Source organism: Felis catus, chromosome F1, assembly GCF_018350175.1.
Source record: "Felis catus isolate Fca126 chromosome F1, F.catus_Fca126_mat1.0, whole genome shotgun sequence".
NCBI classification, from domain to species: domain Eukaryota; kingdom Metazoa; phylum Chordata; class Mammalia; order Carnivora; family Felidae; genus Felis; species Felis catus.
In genome coordinates this window covers 42,822,220-42,840,661 of record NC_058384.1, presented here as the reverse complement: position 1 = coordinate 42,840,661, position 18,442 = coordinate 42,822,220, and the positions used below count along the sequence as shown (strand labels likewise).

General features: G+C 55.8%; 1 protein-coding gene across 5 annotated transcripts in view; it reads left to right on the top strand.

Moving 5' to 3' along the window:
- Positions 1-1,193: 1,193 nt before the first annotated feature.
- Positions 1,194-18,442, top strand: part of LRRN2 (leucine rich repeat neuronal 2) — a 61,576-nt gene continuing 44,327 nt past the window's right edge. The window contains exons 1-2 of one of the 5 annotated variants that reach the window (XM_045048997.1): positions 1,194-1,557; positions 9,943-10,106. The gene's annotated coding sequence lies outside the window, so the exon portion shown is untranslated. The other 4 variants (XM_006942904.5, XR_006591887.1, XR_006591886.1 and 1 more) reach the window with 4 other exon arrangements.

The following is an 18,442-nucleotide window of genomic DNA, read 5'->3' as shown; positions in this document are numbered from 1 at the left end:
CTCCAGGCATGGAGTTACCACTGGCTGTGCCCTTGGAATCTAAGACAGAACCAGAAAGCTCTGTCAATGTTCCATCCGGAGCTCAGCTCACAGGAGGCATTGAGCTCGCTCAAGCCCTGAATGAAGGAAGGCAGACTGGATGGCTGTCACTTCTGGCAGGACTCCCTATACCTTGGGGTCCCCCTCACCCACCCCCCTATGATGTGTTCCGTACACTCTGGTCAAAACCCATCATGGAGCTGAGCTTGTGTGCATTCTGAGCGATCCAGGCTGAAGGCCCCACCAGGGCAAGGGCCTTAAGCGGTTGGCTCCAGCAGGAGGCCCACTCTCCTAAGCCCCGATTTCAGTGGTAGTGATCCAGCTTTTCTAAGGCACCAGGCAGGCAGCAGCCCAGCACCCACCTGCAGCATGGATCAGCCCTGCCCTCCTTTTCCCAGTGCTCATAGCACAGTCCCCAGAATGGGCATCCCCCAAAGCCGAGCCCCTGAGGGGACTTGCCAGTTCCTGCCTCACATCGATGTAGATTGACATCCTTCACTTAGGGTCATGATGGGGTCTTCCAGAAGGCCAGAACTGCCCAGCTCTGGAAGGGCATGAGAACTGGTGGGGGAGGGGGGGAGGGGACAGGTATCTCACTTCATTCTTTAGCATGAGAGGTGCCTGTGCCCAGGAACGCGTTCTTACCCACCACTGCATTCCTTAGTCCGCTGTTAACTTCGGGAGGGTAGTAAAAAATGTGGTCTTCGGAGCGATATGCCCGTGAGATGCACCTGTCCTCTAAAAGCTGCCGAATTTCCCTTCTGTCCTCCCGGCCTTTGCAAGAGGCTGAGGCAGTGTCAGAAGAGCCACCCCTTTCCCCCTCAGACCCAGGCGCCGCGTCCCCTTCTTCCAGCCAAGCCTAGCGTCCAAAGGCACGAGACCACCACCGGCCCCAGAGACTCCAGCCTCAACGTCGGCCCCACCCTACTCCTCCCTCCCGGGTGTGCGTGTGCGTTAGGGAGAGGGGGCCTCTGGCCACTCAGGAGTTAAACTGGCAGCGGGACTGGAGGGGGGTGGGGGGTGGGGGTGGCGTGGCTTGCAGACGGGGAGGAGGCGACCGGAGCGGGCCGCGGAGGTTGGGGGAGCGGCGGCGAAGCGGGCGAGCAGGTTGAGCGCGAAGCCGGGAGGAGGGGCGCGCGGCGGGGCCGGGGCGCGCGAGGGCCTGCTCTGTGCACTTGCGGCCGCGCGGCGCGGAGGGAGCGCCCGCCTGTCGCCCGCCAGCCTCCGGCCACGACGCGCAGGGCGGCGCGGAGCCCGGGGCGCGGACGGTGCGGGCGGGGGCGGCGAGGACGGCGAGCCTGCCACCGCGCTCGCCCGGCTCGGGCCCAGGACCGCTCCCCGGACAACTCCGCGGCGGCGAAGGCGCCCGCGACCCTGCCCGGCCTGTGGCGGCGGCGGCGCGGAGGGAGGGCGCGCCCCGGCCTCCCCCAGCCCAGCCCGGGCCGAAGCCGGAGCCGAACGGGGCGCGGCGGCGCGGGCGGCGGACGGCGGCCCCGGGAGCCCGGACGGCGCCCGCGGGTGAGTGTGCGGCCCCGGGTTGAGCCCCGGGCGGCGCGGGGGGGGGGGAGGGCGGACCGTCGGCGTGGCGGCGGGGGACGCGGCGGGGGAGCGCCGGGCCCGGGTCCCCGCCGCCCGGTTTCCCCGCCGGGCCGGGCCGGGCGGGGGCTGGGGGAGGGGCGGGCCGCGGGGACGCCGGCCGGGGAGCTGGGGACTCGGGGAGGGAGGCGGCCGCCGGGGCAGACGGAAGCGGGGCTCGAGAATGTAAAGACGGCGGCCGACCGCGCGGGCAGCACCCGAAGCGGCGGGGGAGGGGGCGGCTGGGCCTTGATCCCCCAGGGGGGCCTTAATCGCCCCCGGGGAGGCCCGGGCCGCCCCAAACTGTTGCGTGGCAGAGCGGCGCCCGGAGATGTCGGGGAGCCGAGCGGTGGCCGAGGGGATAGGGAAGGTGGGACAGGGGCCGACTGGCGGGGTGGAAGCTCTCCGGGGCCGCGGGGACTTCCCCTTCCTTGGAGCTCGGGTGTCCGTGCGGAGGGACAAGGTGGCCTTGGTGTGTCTGTTCGAAGTATCTGGAACCACGAGCCAGGCTTCTCCCGGGCCGGCCGGGGTCTGTCCGCAGCCTGGGATGGGACATTTGCGGTGGGGGATGGGCCGGGCTTGGGCCCAGCCTGGGGGCTCTGGGAGTGGGAAGCGGAATCGGAAGGACAGCCCTGGGCCCACCGCAGCGCCCAGGAGACAGGAGAGGTTGGCCAGCCACAGGTGGTCCGTCTGTCCTGCAGGCGAAGGGCGGCGCAGGCTCTGATGCCCAGCCAGCGAGGAGCCGCTGGTTGCGTGGGGGGGGGGGGGGGGGGGGGGAAGATGGGGGGACTGACCTCCATTCAGGGCTGAGCTGAGAAACTAAAGAGGTGCAGGAGACCTGGGCACTGGGGGTGGGCCCTAGGGTATTGCTGTGCTCCCCCTATGTCCCTGTTCTTCCTCCCCCGCCGAAGGAGCAGGAAGGAAAATGTCAGCTGGGCTTTGTGCTCTCTTCTCAGGCTGCCGCAGCTCCCATCTGTTGGAGCCAACGCAGCTTCTAATTGGACGACTGGCAGGGTCGGAGGGGGTGGGCCGGACACAGCATTCAGTGGCCAGCGATGGACCGGTGGGGCCGCAGCTTGAGGCCCCCAGGTGGTGGGGTCGTAGACAGAGCATCTGCCCCAGGTCAGAGGAAGAGAAGTGGCTCCCCACCAGCTCTGTCACCATCACTGAGATTTGGGTCTTTCCATGCACCCGGACCAACAGCAGACTCCCTCTTCCCTGCCAGCCTGGGATGGGCCCTTCCCCCCCCCCCCCCCCCCCCCGCCGTGTCTTCTTCCTGAGTGAGAAAGCCAGGATCCCTTCCCACTGCCCCCTCCTTAAAGGTCCCACCAGCAAAGACCACTGGGCATGGGGTGATCAAGGGCCGTGTATAGGGCACTGAGGCCCCCCTTGCCTGTGGGCCCTGTTGTTGTTAGAAAAAAAGTCCGATGTAGGTGGCCTGACCCACTTTCTCGGCTGGCCAGGTGCCCTTATGTGGGGAAGGTGGAAAGAGAAGGGCACAGCTAGGGGTCTGAGCCTTCCAGGCCCTTTTCCTGCCCCTGGGCTGGCTCACACTGAGTCTCCTCCTTCCTGCCTAGGGGGTCCCTCCGGACCTGGATGGGACCTCATTATCTGGAAGGGATGGAACTCAGGCCTCAGTGCCCTGCCAGGGGCCTGGTGGACACCCGGTATTAGGAGCATCCCCAAGTCGACCCACTCTCTGGCACAGCCTAACCGGAAAGATACGGCAGAGGCAGTGGGAACCAGGGGTCTGCTGAGACAGCAGGCTTCCTCTGTAACTGTCCACACTTGCTCCCTACTTCCATTCTTTCTCCCTGTGCCTCCCTCCCTCCTCTTTCTCTCCTCCCCTTCACTCTCTTTCCTCTACCCGCATCTCCATCCCCGTGTCTCCCTTTCTGTCCCCCTGCTCTCCAGGACCTCTCCCTCCCTCCATCCCTGATCTCTGTCTCCACCTTTGCCCCCCTTCTCTTCTGAAAACTGCAGCGTAAACCACAAGGCAGGCATGTGTGCTCCCCAACATCCTGAAGGGGGGGACACATGCACTGTTGACTTTGCTGTATTCCTTTTGCAGAGGAGGAGCCACGGCTGGCAGGCCGGGCAGCTGCATTTCCCTGGCATGCCCCCTGTAACCCTACCATTTGCCCCTTCTAACCCCCCACCCACCTTTTTATTTGAAAGAAAAAGAAAACCCATTGCTTTAAAAAATAAATGATTCAATCATTTGTTGAGCACCTACTATGTACCTGGTACTATTTTAAGAGCTGAGGATACAGCAATGAAACAAACCTCTACGTCGAGGTCTCTGGTGGCTCAGTTCAGTGTCTGACTCTTGGTTTTGACTCAGGTCATGATCTCACGGTTTGGGAGTTCGAGCCCCGCATCAGGTTCTACACTGACAGTGCGGAGCCTGCTTGGGATTCTGTCTCTCTTCCTCTCTCTCTGCCCCTCCCCTGCTCATGCTATCTCTGCCACTCTTAAAATAAATAAATACACTTTCGACAAACCTCCATGTCTCAGGGCAGAACTGAACTTGTATTTGGACTTCCCAGCTGATTAGTTCTGCATCCACCAGGCTTTTTCAAAGACCCGCTGCTTGGGGGAAAGGGGCGGGGTGGGGGGGGAGACAATTCTAGTGAATTGTCATCATCACAGTGAGTGAGTGACCTCTAGCATGAGAGGCCCGTCTCCACAACCTACCACTTACCACAAAGCTTACAGACCAGGGTCATCCTGTCCTTAAGACATTTCTGATCTGAAAGGCTGGGCCCGTTCGTATCTCACCATTTATCTGAGAGGTGGAGGAGAAGGCCACTGTTTTAGACCGAGAAGGGAGAAAGAACCAAACGTGTTATTTGGCACATACCAAGCACCAATCCATCAGGACCTTTACAAAAACTATCCCATTCAATGCTCCTGATCTTCTAAGGTCTAGATTATCATCCCCTTCTTCATAGCTAGGATATTGAGGACCACAGAGAATAAACCACTGGCCCCAGGTCATATAGGTCTCTTTTAAAATCACTGATTGTCTGCAGTTCCTTTGGTCTTTATGATGTCTGTGACATCCGGTCACTTGCACAGTTATCCGAAGTTACATCGTAACCAAGTTTTTCAGAAGCATGCCTCCTCTTTTCAGTAAGAGTATTCGAATATATAAGGATTCGCTGAATGGTTGCATGAATAAACTGTCTCAAGTGATCAGGCGAGACTGTTTGGAGGAGTTGGGACCCTGAGCGAGGAGGCAGGGAGAGCAGTGGATCTTCCTTGTCCCATACAGATCCGTGACTAGCTGTAGGTAGGCAACTAACCACCCCCCCCCACCTGCACCCCCACTCTGCATCCAGGTAGAATTGATGGGAAGTTGCTGTTTTCATTCAGGGTCAAGGTGTAGAGGTTTGGTCCACAGCCAGTGTCATGAGTCAATATCACTGGGCTCTCAGCCTCGCTGGGCAAGCCTGGGCTCCATAAGCGCTCCAACGCCAAGAATGGGGGGAGGTGGCTTTGAAGCATGCAAGAGCTACTGGGAAGAACAGTGAGTGGGGGCTGGATGGGGCAGGACAGGGAGAGAGTGACCAAGGAACAAAAGAGGAGAAGCACAAGGGCAGAAGATAAACTGAGAAACAGAAAAACAGAAGGCAAACGATAAGACAGAAGCAGACAGGACAGACAAGGCTGCGGTGGGAATGCTAAGAGAAGGAGAATGGGGGGGGGGTGGCGTACCTTTATCCTACACTTCCCTGAGGGGCTCGCTTTCTCTGTCCTGCAGCTCAGAGGCTGGAATATTCACCAGCTTAGCCTGAAGCAGGCATTTGCTTATGCAGTCAGCCCATCTTTTCTAAGAGCCTACCACGTACCTGCGCTGGGCGCTAGGGACGGAGACTAATTAGATGTCACCCCCGCCTTCCAGGAATTCACAGGAAGACTGTAGAGTCTGGAGCCGCCCGGCTGGGGCTCAAATCCAGGCTCCCCCGCTTCTAGCTGGGTGACACTGGGCATGTCATCTAACCTCTCTGCGCCTCGGTTTTCTCATATATAAACAGGATAATCATAGCACCTACTTCATAGAGTTGTCATGGTGATTAAATGAGTTGATACATGTAACGGGTCAGAACAGGGCGGGGCACAGGAAGTGCTGTGTGCTGAAGTGGGCGGTCAGTCCTAGCAATAATGATGCCAGTGCTATAACACAGGGACGGGCAGTTAAAGCGGTGGCCGTCTCTGCCCGCAGGTCAGGAAATGGTTCTCAGAGGACGTGACATTTGGGGCAAGGCTTGAGTCCACCAGGCACAGGTGGTGGGTCTGGGGACCGTGGTGCCGAGGGCATCTGGGACCCTGGAGTTGGGTATGAAAAGGTGTCGTGCTGTATGCGTGTTGCCTCCTATGGATATCAGGAACACCTTGGACGTGTCCCTCCTTAGCCTCTTCGTTTCCAGGGCTCAGAGCTGAGCTCCCAAGCTGGCAGGTTGCCCAGAACAGCCCCACACGTTTCAGCCTAGAACTGTTGGCCTTTGGGCAAGGGATCTGGCGCATCCCTGCTGGGACTGGTCTCAGGACCATGGTTCCTCAGATGTTCAGATGGCCTGAGGGAGCTGCCTTTTAGCGGGTGAGCTGAACCAGGTTTGGTTTAGAATTCTGTTGCTCTCTGTACATTTCTTCCACCCACACTTTCCCTGCTGATCAGCATTCGATGGACTTGGCGTCCTGAGATGAAGAGCAAAGAAGGCAGAGGGCTCTTGGGGTGACGACTGTTTCCCAGCCTCTACCTGTCATACTGGAATGGCACTAAGGACAGCAGCCAGCATTTCTTGAGCACTTACTGTGTGCCAGGCACCGTGCCAAGGGCTTTACCTACGTTATCCTACTAAATCCTCCAAAACACCCCCATTAGGTAGGTTCTTTTATTGTCTCTATTTATTTATTTACTTTTTAAATGTTTCTTTATTTTTGAGAGGAGGGAGGGGCGGGGGGGGGGGGACAGAGGATCCAAAGCCGGCTCTGCCCTGACAGTAGTGAGCCCTGTGAGGGGCTCGAACTCACAAAACACAAGGTCACGACCTGAGCTGAAGTCAGACGCTCAACCGACGGAGCCACCCAGGCGCGCCTGTCTCCAGTTTAAACTCAAGGAAACCAAGACTCAGGTTCAGTAACTTGCTCAAGGACAAAGAGCTAGATAAAACAAAGGAGTTCTCTCTGACCCGAGGGCTCCTGCCCCTTATCCACTCTCAGAATCCAGTGCCCTTTGGTCCTGGAAGGTTCTCAGGGGGCATCTAGCCCATTCCCCTCCCTCCCTAGGGTGAGAAGCTCCCAAATCCTGTCCAAGCTAGGAACTGCCTGTCCCCTTTGGGGGACCTTCAGAGAGGGTCTTCTCTTCTCTTGCCTCTGTAGGTCACAGCTCTTTGAGAGCCAACATTGGTTCTCTCTGTTTCAGCTAAGTGCCTCCAGGCCACACAGAGCCAGTGGCCTTAGGGAAGGGGGACCCTAACAGCCGGTCCTCACGGCCACAGGAGTGGGAACCAATATGAGGGTGACTTCTGGGAGATGTGAGGGTGGGGTGCAGACCCCAGATTAGGTGGGGATGGTTTGGAAATACCAGCGGGGTGCCTCTAAGTAGGGAGGCTCATGTGTCTTGGGAGGAACAAGTATAATCATTCGTCTTTACAAACATCTCACAAGGCGGATCCTTCAGGAAAAAAACACACGTAAGGAGGGGCAACAGTGTTAGCCAGACAGCATGGGTCCCCCAGGAAAAGTGGGTCTGTCTTACCTGACCCTTTCTTTTTTAAAGAAAAGAGGGGAAGAGAGAAGAAAGCAGGAAAGGTTATGTTCCTCTATAAAGTGCCCTCAAAGTGAACACTCAAAGGCAGGTGATGAAGCGTCTGTCTTTGGCCTGGGAGGGCAGAGGTGGGATGTCCAGGAGAGAGAGACCCCAGAGGGGCAGCTGGTGGGCAAGCTAGAAATTTAAAAGCTGTGCATAAAGGGAGGGGAGGCACTTGACCTTGCCTGGCAGCCCCTGGCCCATCTTCTACTTCCGGACAGACCTCCCGGTGGGATGAAGGTGGCTCACACAGCTTCAGGCCTCTGAACTTCAGAAGGTGCTTCCCCAGAGTTAATCCAGGAGTGGAATGCTGGAATCCCACTTCAAGAGGGGACATCCAGAATTTTCCTGCCCATCGTCCATCTCTGAGCACTACTGTGCCTGAGCCATCTCAGTCGCAGGGTGGGACTGGGGTCTCTTCATTCAGCAAGTAGTTATCCCAGGCAGGCACTGGGAGTACAGGCAACAGTGAGCAACCAGGGATCTCTGCCCTTGAGGAGCTTATACTTTATGGTCTGGGGAATATGGTAAAAAGAATTGTATGTTTGAGAGTGGCAAGTGCTGAAAAAAGGAAGGAGGGAAGGAAGGGAAGGAGGAAGGAAAGAAGGAAGGAGGCGGGGTAGGAGAGTCTGTGTTAGGAAGAGGAGAGTTCGTAATTTTGTACAGCGCGGGCCCGAGGTGACCTTGCTGAGAATGTGAGTAAAGAGGAAGTGGAAGCAAGATGGGAAGGTCACGCCAGGCAGAGGGAACAGCAGGTGCGGGGCTCAGAGGCAGGGCCGTGCCTGGTGGGTTTGGGCGACGTTAGGAGGCCAGACCTCGGAGAGCCCTGGGGGTGGAACGAACAGTTTCTTCTTTCCTCAGACCAAGATGGGGAGGCTTTGCAGGGTTCAGGGCAGGGGTGACATGACCCGGTCTTTTAAAACCTGAGGTTTCAGCCATCCGTTTCAGCATTTCACTGGGTGGCTAGTCAGGAAGTTGTCCAGCCATCGAAGCCAAGCTAGTCAGTCCATCAGAACTTACCCACTAAGTCCCTTTTTCGTGGGTACTGTCTCCCGAGCAGTGTGGGCTGTGGTGTGGGGCAGGGCGGGGAGGCGGTGGGGGGGGGTGGTGGTGTAGAATGTAAAGAAACAAAAGACGCAGTCTTTACTGTTAAAGAAACCTACCAGTCAGCTGGGGAGGCAAAACTTACACTCACAAGAAATAACGAGGGAATAATACCAGACAGTTATTTAAAACCAAGTGCTAAACTGTGTGATTTCGACTATAAATGTTATCAGAAGTGTGAGCTGTGTGTGGGAGGGTATAGGGGACGCTTCCTCCAGGAGGTGCGGCTGACTTGGGCCTGGAAAAGGGGGTAGGCTGTGGCTCTGCAGAGGGGGGGCCCTCCTGTGGGGAACTTACAGCTGGAGAGGGGGAGAAGGGGGGGCCAAGCAGGGTGGGGCGCAGCCAGGAGAGAAGCTCCCCCAGGACAGGCACTTGGTCCCCGGTACAGGCCTTTCCCCACCATCCCGGGACAGGAGAGCAGCCCTCCGGAGAATGCAAACCGGGCCGCACGGCTCTTGCCCTCTCCTACGGAGGGCCAGCATCTCGGTCCCGTGAAGCCTTCTTGCTTTGAGAAGGTCCCGTTTCTAGCTCTCCAGCGGTTCTCATACATCTGCGCTCTCCTGGTCTGCCACCATCCGCCAGCCTCCTCCCAACACCCACCCCCTCCCAACCGCCCCCAATCTCTCCACCCCTGCCCCATTGAACTCCATTTTTTCACCCAGCCTGCAGCTGGCTTCTTTTCTTCTTTCCTCTCACCGCCTGGGCTCCTGTTTGATGGGTTACTCCTAGAACATTCCAGTTAGTTTCAGTTAGGATGAACTGGAAGTCAAGTTGAGCCAAAAGGAGCAAACGTTCGCCCGTGAGGGGCGTCTGCCCTCGCCCTGGAGAGAGGCTGCCTGGGTCTCGGCAGTTTGGGCTCACTCCCGATGTGTGCAGAGTTTGCCCTGGAGTGGAGTGGGATCCGTTGGTAGTGCCCTTGCGTACTGGAGACACAGGCGGACCCTTTGCCCCACTCCCCCCGCCCCCCATTCCCCGGGGCGGCAGGGCAAAGAGCAGGAGCCAAGGGTCCCATGGGCAAAGCGGTCTGCTCAGCAGCCTTCTCCCCCTCCTCTGGGCCGTGGGCAGCCCGGGGAAGGGGGAGAGCCCACCAGCGCTGCCCCAGAGGCTCCTGGCACAACGACCTGGAAGATGCAGGCCTGACCCCAAGGCTCCTCGGGCCTCACCGTCCAGAGGAGCCGGGATCAGCCAGAGCTGGGTTAGAGTCCCTCCCTAACCGCAGGCCCTTGGGCATTTGACTTAGCCTCTCTGAGCCTCCATACATCTGGGTCAATAACGCCCACTTCATAGGGTCGTTAATACCAAGAGCTAACCTCGTCGGGTGCTTGGGGAGAGCCGAAAACTCTACTGCCTTCAGTTCATTTCATCCACAGCGCGCCGTGGGTTACATATTATTTCCCCCCATTTTGCAGTTGAGGAGACCGAGCTGGGAAACGTTAAAGTAACACAGCCAGGAGATGTCAGAGCCAGAATTCAGCCCCAAACCTTTCTGACTCCAGAGCCCTGGTTCTCAACCGCCGTGTTAAACGAGCTAATCTATGTAAAGTGCCCGCCACAAAGCAGAAGCTGGATAAATGTGAGTTCCTCTTCTCCTCAGTTTCCCCAGCGCCACTCCTCCAGAGAATAGCTCTCCCTACCACATCACATTTCTTTTCCAGCACCCCCTGGGACATATGACAGAGGGAACAACGAGAATGAGCTGTCGGCTTGTACCAAGGGAAAAAATAAGGCTGAGAGAGGGTGAGGAATTTGCATAAAATCTTAAAACACCAGGGCTGTGATTAATACCCAGGGCACCTTTCTCATAAGAGTTTTGTTGTTTAGCCCCACTGGGTCCCAGGCGGTCAGCAGAGGGTGCCTTGCAGACATAAGAACAGAGGCCGTGCTGCAAGGGAGGAGAATGAGAGGCCACCGTGTCCCCCAGGGGCCGTCAAAGCCTGTCCCACCTCCAAATGCTGGAGTATTTCATTCTGGGCCCGGAAGGGTGCTAGTAGGAAGATTGTAAGACGTATGCTTTCTGAACTCGGGTACCGTTTCCAGAGTTTGTTATAAAAAATCTGGGGACTTCTCTGGACAAATCTAGGAAGAAGACAGTATTGAAGGTCAAGGTGTGGGAAGCAAGGATGCTATCTCAACTTTATGACTATTAAACCGGTATACCTTCTGCACCAGGTGTAGCGCCAAGAGAGGGAGGTGGGTAATGGGGAGCAAAGAAGAACAAGGTCACGGCCTCAGGGAACTTCTCAGTCTGAGGGGAGAGACTATTCGCGTGCATGTGCGGACACGCATGCACGCACGGTTCTATCTGACCTTACCCGGACATAGAAATAGGAACAGAGGACTGCAGACTAGTCTGAATATATGGGCGCCTATGGAATGGCGAGGAGAGAATTGAGGCAGGTGGGTTCCCCGAAACGTCCCTCCTTTCTTCCTTCCCGGATACTCCTTTTCCGGTGGACACGGAGACCCAGGTCTCTGCACACCCCAGCAGGACAGCCCAAGTCTGCCAACGTTCACCCTCAGGGCAGTCGACAGACCTCCTCTGAACTTGCTTGCGGGGATCCCCCAGGGAGAAAAAAGCATCCAAGTCCTAACACTTTAAAACTGCTGGCAACTGAGAGAGTCTTCTGGCCATGTGGCTTGCACACATGTATAGAAATTGGTACATTTTTCTTCAGAACGATTGTACAGCTGACCCCTTGAACAGTACAGGTTTGAACTACGCAGGTCGACTTGTACATGGATTCTTTTCCCCCATAAATATATCAGAAAAAATATATGCATTGGAAACACTTTATTTTGTAAGTAAATATGAATTTCTCTTTCACATTGTTTTCATTTTTGACATGTGGCATTAGTAACACGCATAACATCTGCACATCTACAGTGTTTTGTATCATGTATTATGTATTGATATAGGTCCTGACCGATGATTCATCTTACAAACAGATGACAGAAACTTGCAATGTCAATAAACACAGCACAACGCTGTAAGTGTATTCTCTCTTCCTCTTGATTTTCTTTAAATTTTTTTTGATGTTATTTTTGAGAGAGAGAGAGACAGAGTGTGAAAGGGAGAGAGAGAGGGGGACACAGAATCTGAAGCAGGCTGCAGACTCTGAGCTGTCAGCACGGAGCCCGATATGGGGCTCGAACTCACGGACTGTGACATCATGACCTGAGCCGAAGTCGGACGCTTAACCTACTGAGCCACCTGGGTGCCCCCCCTTTTGATTTTCTTAACATTTTCTTTCCTCTAGCTTTATTGTAAGAATGCAGTATGTAATCATAGAGCATGTGAAATATGTGTTAATCAACAGTTTTACGTTAGCAGAAAGGCTTCTGGAAGGTCAACACGAGGCTATTAACAGTTAAGTGTTTGAGTTTGGGGGGAGTCAGAGGTTATATGTGGATTTTTAACTGTGCGTGGTGGGGGAGGGGGCGTCAGTGCGTTGAATTCTGTGTTGTCCAAGGGTGAATGATATATGTGTGGTTGGCAGGATAACGGTCTCCCAAAGGTGTTCACCTACGACTCCCCAGAACCTATGAATTGGCCATGTTATGTGGCATAGGGTCTTAAGGTTGCCATCAGCTGACCTTCAAATAAAGAGGTTATCCTGAATTACTCAGGGAGGTCCCGTGTAGTCAATCACAACCGTCCTTTAAATGTGGGAGAGGGAGGCAGAAGTCATTGTTAGAGCAATGAGATGGGGCAAAGACTTGACAAGACCTTCATCCTGAGAACATGGAAGGGGCCATGAGCCAAGGAATGTAGGCAGCTCCAGAAGCTGGAAAAGGCAAGGAAGCCGATTCTCCCGAGAGCCTCCAGAAGGAGCACAGACCCGCTGACACTCTGACTTTAGCCCGGTGAGACCCAATTTGAACTTCTGACCGTCTGAACCGTAAGATAATAAATGTGTTGTTTTAAGCCACTAAATTTGTGGTAATATGTTACAGCAGCCACAGGAAATGAATATGAGGCGGCTGTAGGTGGAGCAAAGCCAGTGGACCAGAGCCCCACGGGCTCAGCCTCCTCTTGACCCATAACCCCAGAGGAATCGCTTCACAACTCACACGCTCTGGACAGCTCGGTGGGAAACACACTGTGTGTGAAACGCAATCCGGTTATTTTCCGGACGATGAAACTGAGGCCCAGGAGAAGGGCCTCTGTCAGAGGTCACACCGAGTTAGCGGAACCGCACAAACTGCGATCCAGGGCCTGCGCCCGTCTTGTCAGAAATCTCGGGCGCTTACACACATTCCCTCGTCCACTCATCCATTTTCAACAAACGTATGTGTGTGTGTTCACCTGCAAAGACGCGGTGCCGTGCTAAGCACTGGGCAGAAGCAAAAGCAAGTTCCAAGCTCCGGAAGGTGGGAGAGCGTTGCCCGAGTGCTGATCCTGCCCTCGGCTCCTCCCTGAACTCAGTTCCTTCCAAACCCAGGCCTTCCGCACAGGGTGCTTAGGGCCCTAGGGCCGGTCCCCAACTGGCCCGATCACAGGCACCTCCTCAGGTAGAGGTGCAGCTCTGTGAAGGGAGGGGCCCGGCCCCCCAGCCCCAGGCTCACCTGCCCTCCTGCAGCCCTGCAGCATCTGTCGACCTGACGCTCTTCGGGGGCGCAGGGCTGGGCCCTGAGGAGGGGACCAACGCCCGGAATCAGCACCCCGATAGCATAACGTTATCTCCTCCCTGCCAGGCCCTCCCAGCTCTCCCCACAGCACACCTGAGCCACAGGCCGGCCCCCAGGGCTGCCGGCTCCTGGTATCGGTCTCCATGGCAACCCCGCATTTGCCGTTCTGGTTTCTAATGACTTATTGGCAAGTGTGGTAATTTGCAGAGCTTGGCAGGCAGAGCTGGGGGGGGCTGGTGAGGAGGTGGGGGGCAGCAAGAGGGACGCAGCGGTGGGGCGGGGGTTGGGGATTGGGATGGAGACAGAGGCACACTTTCCTTCCCGCCCCACCCTTCCTATTCCCTGCTGACTAATATCTGGAGTAAGGGAGCTGCTTCTGGTCCAGGGCCTCCCCCCCAACCCCCAGGAGCATCCGTTCTCTCCAGGCCCCTGAGAAGGAGACAGATGGACAGACAGATGTGGAGCACAGCTGCTCACCTGTCAGGCAGAGGCAGGCAGGCAGGGGGTGGGGGACAACAGCCGTGTTCATCCCCAGCAGGTCAGACTGCTTGTGTTTCCTGACGCTCTCCTGCCTGCTCCCCAGGCCCCATAGCCTCTCTGCCTCACGGGAAGGGAAGCAGGGAAGGTCTGTCCTCAGGACGAGTCCTGGCAGCTCCCCGGCCCTTCATACGCTCAGAGGACCAAGCTGGGCAGCGCTGGATGAAATGCCAGCTTGCATAGGTAGTGGGCGAATCAGCCAAACAATCAAAGGGGGAGAGATGGGGTGGGGGTTGGGGGGTGACTGGCTTCACTTTTCTTCAGCAGAACTTACCCAGCCTCAAAACTACTTCCCCAGGGGAAGGCAGTAGGGAGCCTCCGACCACGTTGCTGCAACAACCTTCCTGCACACTTCTCTGCCTCCCCCCTCCCTCCCTTCTGTCTCTGTCCATTCTGTTCTGTTTGTATACCGTTAGAGGCAGCCTGGTGGGCCGCAAAGAGCACCGTCTTTAAAGTTGGCTGGCCCTGGGTTAGGATCCTGTGGCCCCTGCTTCCCAGCTCTATGACCTTGGACATGTTTCTTAACCTCTCTTTGAGCCTTGGTTTGCTTCTCTGTAAAATGGGGTTAAAATACCCATCGCGCAGGTTGTGAAAAGGAAACCCACTCATACCTGTAAAATGCTTGGCACATAGTTAGCCCCAATAAATACGAAAGAATTTTAAAAGTGATCTTTTATCCACCCAAATAAATAGGAGCGATGTGATCAATAATTTAAAAAATTCCAGTGGGCTCAGTAGGGTTTTCTTTTTTAAATATTTGAGAATAGTCTTCATTTATTCAGTAAATATTTATAGAGTATCTACTGTGTGCAGAGTACTGGGTCAAGTGCTGGGTCTTCCCTGATAATTTACGATGAGGGTGGAATTAGGCTGCGCGTATACTCTCTACGCATATAGCCTCTGACAGGAGCTGGAAGGAGAGGGAGGCCAGGGAGAGCGGGCCAAGATCAGCCACATAAGTGGACCTTCCGTGGATCTCTGAGACGTGGCGGCCCCAAGGGAAACGTGTGCCTTGTAAAGGCTCCGTCTGAGTCCTGTGCAGCGAGACCTGCTGCCTGACTCCCCAGAAACAGTGAGTCTCTTTTGGGAACTGGAAAGTGGGTGAAGGAGCCAGTGGGTGGCTGCTCCCCTACTTTCATAAGCCCCTGCCGAGGCTTGAGGGGGCCGCCAGGGACCACTCAGCCACTGGAGACAAGTGTCTTGCCCTCACCGGGGCACCTGAGCGGATCACGGATCCCTCAGCTTGGGCTAGGAGGGAGGTGAGGGGAGCAGGGGGGGAGCCGGGGGACTCGGCTTCCACCTCTGCCAGCAGATGGACTTAATGCCTGCAGCGGGAGTCTGTCTGTTCTTCTATCAGCCTCCCTGCAGTTCCCTCCAAGACCGAGCAGAAGAGATGCGCAAAACGGAACGTCAGACATGGCCGGGGCCCTGGAGGGTGTCTGGCCCACGCTTCCCCCACCTTCTCATTCACCTTATAGCACACACACACAGCGATGATGGCTCCGGGACTCTGACCGAGGGCTAAGGGGGGCGGTCAATATCTCAGCACACCCAAACCCATTCCTGCGGCCCCCTAACATAAGTTGGGGAGGTCTAGTCAAGCCAGTTCCCCCAGCCTATTTTTATTGATGAGAAATCGGAGACCCAGGGAGGTCACATAGCATGTTAGTCTCATCAGGACTGCATATAAATCTCCCAACTTTCTGACCCTGTGCTGTTTCTATTACCTCTTCTAAAGACTCCTTCCATTTTCTTTCCTGGAGAACATGCTTCAGATGGCAAGGGAATAGAATTTCTCTGAGACCATGATTCCCCAAATCTCATAAAATCAGGCTACATTCCCCCCCCACACACACACCGTCATCACCAGCCACCCTCCTATTTCAGCGAAGCCTTTGGCGTCCACCCATAGACATCCTCCCCTTTCCGAGCCCATCTGCTGTCCTGGGTGAGACCAGTGATTCCAGGGGCCGCTCTTACTACGCCCAGACCCATCAGCCCTTCCCACCTCAGCCAGTCGCCTGCAAAGCTGCCATCACCTATTAGAGCATCCTGCTTTCTGGTCACCACCTCTGGTCTCCCAGCCTGCTTGTCCGATGACTCGCCCACAACCGTTCTGTAACCCCATTGGGATTTTCGGTCCACTGGCACCTCTCCTTTCTCTCCAGATATAGCCTTCCTCCGCCTTCCCTTCCCTGATTCCAGATACATTCCATCTTCCATCATTTTAGGAACCGCCCCCTCCAATATCCTAAACTCTCTTGACCCTCTGTCTTTTTATTACCCCAGTCTGGCGAAGTCCCAGTTCTGGATCAATTACTCTCTGCTGCTTTCTGCCCGCATCCAGATAACTCAACCCTCTAGAAAAAGGCACAAACTAAGGCAGATCGGTACCTCCAGAAATTCACCATCACCAACCCACCTTATTCTGCAGAAGCACCTGGTATTCCCACCACATTCCCCTGGTTGTCCCTCTCCTGACTCCCCACAAGGCCTGTGTCCCACCTTCTTCCCCAAACCTCTACCTTCGCCCTCACTCTCCGCAGAGGACCTCACCTCCCTCTTCACAGAGAAACACAAGGCCTCGGGCAGGACCCCTCAGCTCGTCACACCAGACCCCCAGACACACCTGCCTCGGTGCCTGTCTTCCCTCCTTCCCTCCTGTGTCAGCGGAGGAGGCCACTCGTCCCCCAAGCTGGGTTCTTGATCCTGTTCTCCGGTCTCCTTGGGAACATCCTTCCCACCATGCTCAAGCTTCTCCCATCTTCAACAACAAAAGCAAAAGCCTTCCTCAGGACCCAGCTCTGCTCCCTTGCACCTTGTCTCCTTTCTCCTGCCGAGCCAGGTCTCCAGGTCTCCCGGGAGAGTTGACCTCCCTGGCGCTCCTCTCCTCTTGCTGGTGTCTGCACCTCCCATTTCTCCCCCTGCCCCGCTCCAGCCCGGCTCCCTCCCCCGTCCTGCTCTCCAGAGCGCTCTACCAGGGAACAGTTTTTAGTTCTCAGAAGCATCTTTCACTCCCTTCTGACACATTCCTTTCCCTTGGCTTCTCTGGCCCCATATTCCTGGCTTTTCTGCTCACTCCCAAGTCATCTTGCTGACTCATCCTTCCCTTCTCCATCTCTAAACGTTGGCGTTCCGTCTGGTCTGGTTCAAGGCACTCTCTTCCGACTAGACACTTGTCCCTAGGCCATCTCATGAAAGGCGTCTGTTAACAGCCACGTGCAGGTGGCACCCAGGAGTACGCCCCCAGCCTGCATCCTTTCATCTCCGTTCGTATCCTTAACATCCACCCGTCCAGCTGACGAAGCTGGGTGTCCCGAGAAACCTCAGACTTGGCATATCGAAAGACAGTCTTGATTCTCGTCCTAAATCTCTCACTGCCTTCTCCGCCCCCTGCCGGCTCCCCTCCAGTGTTAGAGAATGGCACCTCCTGCAGCCAGTTGGATACGCGGGGAGTCACTGTCCAGCTTCCCCACACCCCCGCCCTGCACCCCTTGGTGTCCAGTCCCTCACCAGTGGCTGTCTAGTCCCCTGGGTAGCGCCCAGACCCCGCCACCCTTCACAGCTTCCACGTTACCCCAACCTGCACCACTGGGGTCACCTTGTGACCGGTATGCCTGCATCTACCCTCACACTTCAAGTCCCATCTCGGAATAGCGACCGCAGTGACCTTTAAGGGATACAGATCTGATCTGAGCACAATCTCCCAAACTCTCAAAACACTTCAGTGTTTTCAGTGGTACCAGTGCCCTCTCCTGCTCTGCACCCCGCACATTGGATTCTTTCAGTTCTTGGACTGCTGGCCTCTTTTTCGCCTCTTGGCCTTTACACCTGCTGTTCTTTGGCCCTTGGTCACTCTCTCCACCTCATATTCGTCCTCCCATCTTTCAGATATCAGCCCAGATAGCCCTTCCTTAGAAGAGTTTCCCCAGGGTACCTCGAGAATCTTCTCAGTCAGGCCCGTGTTAGACACTCTCATCATGTCCTGTAGGCTTCCTTCATAAGATGCGTCATGTTATCTAATTATATAATTGTTTACTAGATAAATGTCTGTCTTTGCCAGTAGACTGTGGCGCCATGAGAGCCAGGGCCCTATCTGTTCAGTCCACCATTGTAGCACTGGTTCCTGGCACGTATGAGGCGTTCAGAGAACATTTGGGGGCTGAATTCCTTAGTGAAAAGTCTTTAGATACAAAATGGATCTCATGGGAAAAGCCAGAGGGAAAAGCAACCCCGAGTGAGGCATTGGTAGACCAGCTGACCAGGCCTGGCCCCCCTCTTCCTCTCTCTCCTCCTCTCCCTTCTCTGCCCTTGCCTCCCTAAAGACTCTGCCCGGATTCAAAGGGGATTTACTCCGATTTTCCAAGCAGAGGTACAGGCCCCTCTTCACCAATAGTTGTTTCAGCAGCAATAGCCATAATCTCTCATACCTGAACAGTTCTTTACAGCCTAAAAGCTCTTCCACGTATGTTGTGGTGTTTGAGTTTTCTATGTCTTTTGAGCCACACTCCAGCTTCCTGTGTGTTATGGACCCTTGGTTCACAGTGGGGGGACCTGTAGCTCAGGAAGGCTTGGCGGCTTTCCCACAGTCGGGGCTGGTCAGTGAGAAGGTGGACTTGAACCCGGTGCTTGTGGCCTCACTTCCATGCTCTCCACACAGGCTTGTAGAGAAGAGGATGCTGCGGGTTCTGGCTTATCCGCAGCAGTGGTACCAAGGAAAAGTCCACAAAGAGCGAAAACCCA